The sequence below is a fragment of the Patagioenas fasciata genome, chromosome 1 (assembly GCF_037038585.1).
Source record: "Patagioenas fasciata isolate bPatFas1 chromosome 1, bPatFas1.hap1, whole genome shotgun sequence".
Lineage (NCBI taxonomy): Eukaryota > Metazoa > Chordata > Aves > Columbiformes > Columbidae > Patagioenas > Patagioenas fasciata.
Genome location: NC_092520.1, coordinates 75554846 through 75561284, shown reverse-complemented (window position 1 = coordinate 75561284; position 6439 = coordinate 75554846). Strand labels below are relative to the sequence as shown.

General features: G+C 46.2%; 1 protein-coding gene across 7 annotated transcripts in view; it reads left to right on the top strand.

Annotated features, from left to right (window-relative positions):
- LSAMP (limbic system associated membrane protein) overlaps positions 1-6439 on the top strand; it is a 1027179-nt gene that overhangs the window by 954628 nt on the left and 66112 nt on the right. The window lies entirely within an intron of this gene.

Genomic DNA, 6439 nt, shown 5'->3' with positions numbered 1-6439 from the left:
CTTCATATACATGAGAGCAGAACAGGAGCCAAACCGCTGGGAGTGGTGGATACCATGTATGTGAGTGGGTTTGCATGCAGCTAGGCTGAACTGTTAGTAGTAGTGAGCATGCAGTAGATTGTGGAAGGGTAGTGTTGGATGGTGCTACAACAGGGCCAGGGGGAGGACGATGCACCTCTTATTTCTGTGCAAAAGAGGTTGAAAGAGGATTTGCATATGTAGCATGCGTATAGCTGACAGTGAAACAGTAATTAGGAGTAAGTGAAGGTGAAGCTGAAAGAGGAATTACATGTTCTGTGGAAGATCTTTCCACGTAAGCTATTGTTGAGAAAGGTTATTAGCAGGCGGCAGTACAAACTGTCCTGAGCCGCACGCTCTGCCTTTGTCTGACTACAGGATTTTTACAAGCCTTTTTTTCTTTGAGAGCTGACAGCATAATGGTCCTGGACAATGCCAAATCATCATCTGCACACTCGCTAGGGGAGCTAGGCTTTTATATCAGAGCGAGGAAGATAAAAACAGCACACTCAAAGCAGGACAGAAATGACTGAACAAGGGAATGAGAGAAGAAGAGAGAGACTTAAATGCCATTTGCTGGGCTGGCTGTTTTTTTCTTTAATTTTTTTTCCCCCTCCCCTTGTCATCATATTCCAGATGTCTTGTTCCAGAACTGCTTCGATTCATTTTGTGGGCCTGTGTTTGCAGAGCATGAAGGCTCTGGTTTTGAGGTAAATACCAAATAGATGCTTTAAAAAATATGGTGGAAAAAGCCCTATGTAAGGAAAGTTTAGGACTGATGTTGTGTCTTCTTCCCCAAGCAGCATTTTTGCTCCTGACAACCAGCCTTACAGACTGCACCTGCAATTGAACTCCACCAAAATCCTTCTCCAGAAGTATTGCACAAATGAGACCTGTTGGTTCAGGTCCTTCACCTGGACACGTTTGAACTGACCAGGGCTGAGAGGGTTTCCTGATCCTTCCCCATCATCAACATTAACTGGTGCCTGCACCCCCGAGCAGGCATTGCTGTGCTGTCCCTGTTGACCTGTGTCCTTCTTGCTGGTGGCCAGTTTCAATACAGAAAAAGGAGCTTGGCTATGAGTACCGCTTGCTGACTGGGAGTGGATTCATGCTGCGAGGCTCAGACAGAAAGCCAAACTTTTCTAACACTCAAGTGTATTAAGAAAGATCAGCATTCAGATACTTTCTTGCAGACTCCCATAGGCAGACTGGGGGGCGGGGGGGGCGGTATATCTCTAAAGCCCATGTTCCTCCCCTCTGTTCCCTTATCTCCCTTCCCCGAGGCTTCCTACGCATCCCTCACTGCGCGGTTCCTTTCGTAGTACGGCAAGAGGGTGAGCAACAATCAATCTCCTGGTCCTTTTCGCCCGCTTCCCTTACAGAGATTGCAGAAGCTGTTATAGGCGTTAAGACTGAAAAAAAACTGCCGTGAAGCATTTCTGCTGCCACTCTGTGTTTAGTAGGAGGAGGATTTCTTTCAATCAGCAGGTCCCTAAGTTGCCCCAGATATACAGTGTGCGCTGGCAGGGATGGCATCTGGCTTTATCAGCTTTGTTGTTGGGAACAAGCTCCATATAGCAACCCTGTCATGCAGGAATAAGGCAACATATTGCAATTTGTGTCGGTAAACCCTTTATGCTGTCCTGTGTTACTATTAAAGATATGATTGCGTCTGGCATTATGAAGCATTTTAGAAATGTTTTTGGACATTTTAGCTCACTGTACCAGCCTCATTGTCTGCACGCCTTCAGCAACAAATCCAGGCGCCTTACTAATCTGAAGTCCAGCTTTACAGGGCAGGGAGGGTCCTCTAAAATAATGTCATCCTTCTGCATATAAAATCATCAGAGCTTTTTGATGTGTTTTATCTTAGGCTTTTGCAAGGCTCGTAGAAAAGGTGGAGCAGGAATTCTTTCCCTTTCCTAATGGGAAAGAATTTCCCTTTCCTTCTCCTCCTGCTGAGGTGTGAAATATTGCAGCATAACAATTTAACATACAGAGCACTGGAAATTCTGCCATGAGCAAAGGATTTTTTTGGGGGAGGGAAAGAGATATTTCTCTGGATAGCTGCTTTGCGTCTCCTTAGTGGTTTGAGGCTGGGAATGGGATGTTATGGATGGACAGAGTCAGGGTGTTCTGTCTAGCGCCAGGCTACTAGATTAGCTACTGTGGCTGCAATGCCAGAAGACCTGGGCATCACTATTAGGAACCTCACCCCAGTGTCTGGAGCCCTTTCTGGAGATATTTCTATCTTCTTGTGGGCTTCCTTCAGAACAGTATGCTTTGCAGAGAGCCTCAGTTTTGCTTTATTACTTGATTGTATGTGAAGAGCTTATTTAAAAATAAGTAACAATAACCATATAATTAACATTAAATTTGTTATCACCCAAGTCCTGTATTGACTGCTGATTTTTGGCAGTGCTGATATGCAATTAAAAAAAAAAGTGCAGACTGAATGAAAATTTACCTTTTGGAGTTTTTTTAAGATTTCAGCAGTACGGAAAATTAGTGGTACCATACTATCTCTTTCTTGGGACGTAGATGGAAATCCAGAGGAAGCTAGTCAGTCTGAATACATTTTCTAAAAAGAGTTCAAGTACTGGGGCTCAGGATTTCCAGAGCATCTCCTTTTCCTTTCAGGCTCCAAAAGAAGGAATCATTTTCTAGCCCAAGGTATGCTGCCCTTTTTGACCTTCTGACCTGAATATAGCAGAGACTCAAAGAGTGGGCTGATCTTGAGAAGATTCCCTCCTGTGTGAGCTGAGCTGTTCAAAACCTTCTCCCTGCCACCAAACCAGCTGGTGGGATTGAAGAAACAGAGTCACAGAATCATTTTGGTTGGAAGAGACCCTCAGGATCATCAAGTCCAACTCTAACTCTAACTAACTAACTCTAGCACTAAACCTTGTCCCTAAGAACCTCGTCTAAATACCTTTTGAACACCTCCAGGGATGGTGACTCCACCGCTTCCCTGGGCAGCCTGTTCCAATGTCAACCAAGGAAACTGCACCACAGCCCAGAGCAGAGTCTGATGCTCTTCAGCATGGTGCTGCCATGCACTGAATGGCAAGGTGGAGTCAGCCTGTGTTTCACCTGACCGCCGCCTCTGTCTGGAAGGACTATGATAGTCCTCAGTATTTTAAGGAGGGTAATTCTTGGCTGTGCTGTTAGGTGTGTCTCTCTGGCCTAGGGTCACGGCCAACAAGGTGAAGAGGGAGTGTGAGAGCAAGACCACCAGTGTGTACCTAGGCCATTCAGCAATAGGCTGCACAGAAATGCGTAGGGGAAAGGAAGCTAAAGTGAAAAACAGTTTCTGTGTCTACAGTGGAGAGAAACAGCTAGATAAGTGTCCAATCATCCAACAATAGAGTAGAAATTATTTCCCCTGGGCTGCAAGGAAAGTGCTTAGGAGATGGAAAGACATCCACACAGGCAGCAGTAGCAGTTTCCCAAGCATTCTGGCCTTTCTACTTCTGCTGCATGGGGAGGTAGCAGCCATGGCCAGCCTACAGGTCATTCCCACTGGGGCCCCTCCTTCTCCAACAGGCTGGTGTTTCACCCCAGTCTTGCTCCATCTCTTGCCTGCTTGCTACCATGGAGTTGTCTTCTTCTGGGAATCCCCTTGCCAAGGCTGAATGTGGAGGCAGTCTGGATGGTGTATTGGCTAAAGGATTCCTAAGGTTTGTAGGTGTTTTTTTTTTCCTCCCACTTGTTTTTCTCTGCTCATGTTCTTCCATTTACCCTTCCTAAGCCAAATGGCTCCTGCTTGCAGAAAAGTGGTAGGTACTGCACACACAGCAGGAATCCCCCTGGGGAGCCGTGCCAGCTGACATGCTATACCATCAGGAAAGAGCAGGCCAGTGCACTCAATGCTCCTGCATAAAAAATGAATTGTACAATATTTTATTTATCAAAATTCCATTATTTTTTCCCCCTCCCTTTTCCAATATTGCTATCCAACTCCTGTCGTAGTCCTTTGCCACTCCCTCCACCCTGAGTGCTCAGGTCTACTTTAAAAAGTTTTCAGACCTTCCTTTTAACTGAGTTGTAGAAAAATCAAAACACCACCACAAAATCTGATGTCAGTAAATAGGAAGGAAAAACACACATTTACCATCAGCAGACTGGGATGAAAGAAAACTCTTGCTACAGAGCCTCAAGATAAAAAAGAGAGACCTCTTTACCTAATGCCTCCTGCTGAAAGCTTGACTACAGATATAGGGTTTGCATTGTGCTCTCTCCACTGGAAAGCTGGGATGCTGCTGTGCTTGTCAGGGGAAAAGGGAGATGGGATGAAGGCCCTGCTGATAACAGTGGCCTGTTCTAGCCTCCCAAGTCAGCACTATGCACTGAAACAGAGGAAGAGAGAGGCAGGCCCTGTGCTGTGCAGCTTGTACTAGAAAGGAGGAGATAAGTCAGAGATGAAAGGGAATGGTCAATCCTAGTAGCTCAAATAAATTGCTGCATTCTTGTCAGCAAATTACCATTTTCTGCAACCACAACCTCCTTCTTCCTCCCCTCCCCCTGATGGTTCCCCCTCCTTCTCGCTCTATCTCTCCTGAAACCTCTTCCACGTTTGCCTGATGCTCCATTATGTAGCATCACCTGAGCATACTGAGAAACATATGGCTGTGATTTGTGACTCATTACTTGATAGGCCAGAGATCAGGCCTGCTCCCTGGAGTGACCTATGCTGTCCTGTCCATAAAAGGGACATGCCAGCAGCTCTGCTTCAGCACCCCTCGCTCTCTCTCCCATGACAGCAAGGTTTTCAAGAGGACAAAAAGATGCAATTTGTCATGAGCAAAGATGGCCTTACCATCACCTTTTGTGCTTTCTTAGGGATCAAGAAACTTATCTTACATGTGTGCCTCCATCTTTAGGCTGTCTCTGCACACTCCCCATACAAATCTCTCCTGTTCTTCCTACACCTCCCACAGATCCATCTCTCTGTGCTGGTGGTGCAACTGCTCCTCTCCAAGGCCATGGGCAGCTGAGTGCAACCAAGTACCATTCAGACAAAAATAAACCCAGTATGTGTGACACAGATGTGACTGGGGACTGAGGAAATGGTTGCCTCAAGGGTGTCATTCATGTAGCTCCAGGAGTGTGTGCACACATGTGTCTGGGTGCAGGGGCTCACTTTGGGGCTCCCTGTCAGAAGCACAGGAGTGCTAACCATGGCTGGGGAGCAGCAAGGTTGCTGACAGAAGTGTCCAAGGGCCATGAGGAAGGGCCAGGTATGCAAAGGACAGCAGATAAAAAATGAACATGGGGTGGATTCAGACTTCTGTAGCTCATTCGGGGTTGTTCCTGATTTCTGATTTGATTTTTTGCCTTTGAAACCCCAGGACTGGGCAGATGTCTAAGCAGTGTGTCCCAGGCTGTCACTGACTAGTTGCCCTCTAAAGCTTTCCATCACAGGAGATGTCCAAGCTGTGTTTAAGCCAGCTAAAGCCGAACAGATATTCGCTCTAATGCAGATCCAGTCCAAGAGGAGGCAGCATGCAGAGGCTGGCTTTGAGAAGGCCAGCAGAGCTGTGCTGTCCAAGCACCACCCATCAGAAAGCACTATAGGGAGCAGCACATTGTTGCTGACTGAGAAAAGGGCACACAACTCCTTATTTGCCATATGCCAGTCCAAGACGCTATTGGAGAGCCATCTGTGGGTCTGCGCCCAGATAGTGCTGCCTCAGCCTCTCCAAGCAAAAAGACAGGCTTGGAGTGATGACTACAGAGAAAATAATTACAAAAGGAAAACAAACAAACCGAAAAAAATGCTCAGAGCTGCTGCAGCACTGCGCAGTCTGTTCAGGAAGGCTATCATGTCAGAGCAGAGCAGCATTTGACCGATGGAAGCTGATTTGTGTTACTGAAAGAACATGTAATGTCATATTGGATAATATCATCTCTTTCTCTGTGTCTGGGTAAATCTCTGAGCTTTTGATTTCCCTTGGCTTATCCTGCTGTGACACTTCCCACGCAGTGGCATGGGATAAGCTCCCTCACCTCTACGCTGCTTGAGGGATGATTTTTTTTCTTTATCAGAACACACTCCAGAAAGACATTGGATACTGGGCTAAATCTGCCCTCTTAAGATTTTACTTAGGAAAAAAAAAAAAAAACAACACAAACAACAATGTGAAAGCTTTTAAAAAGCTTAGAGAGATAGTAGGCGTGACTGCAGAGCTGTGCTCCTTGGCCTTATCTCCTGGGTGTTGCTGGCTGCAGTGCACTAGCAAGCTGCAGCAGCTGTGGGAGCAGCTGCCCTCAGCCTGCAACAGTAACACCACCAAAACACCAAACCAAACCAAAAAACCACAAAAAACCCAAAACAACAAAACAAACAAACAAAACAAAACCAAAAAAACCCCACAGAAATGTCAGAAATTATGTTTATGACTGCGCTGCCTGTGCC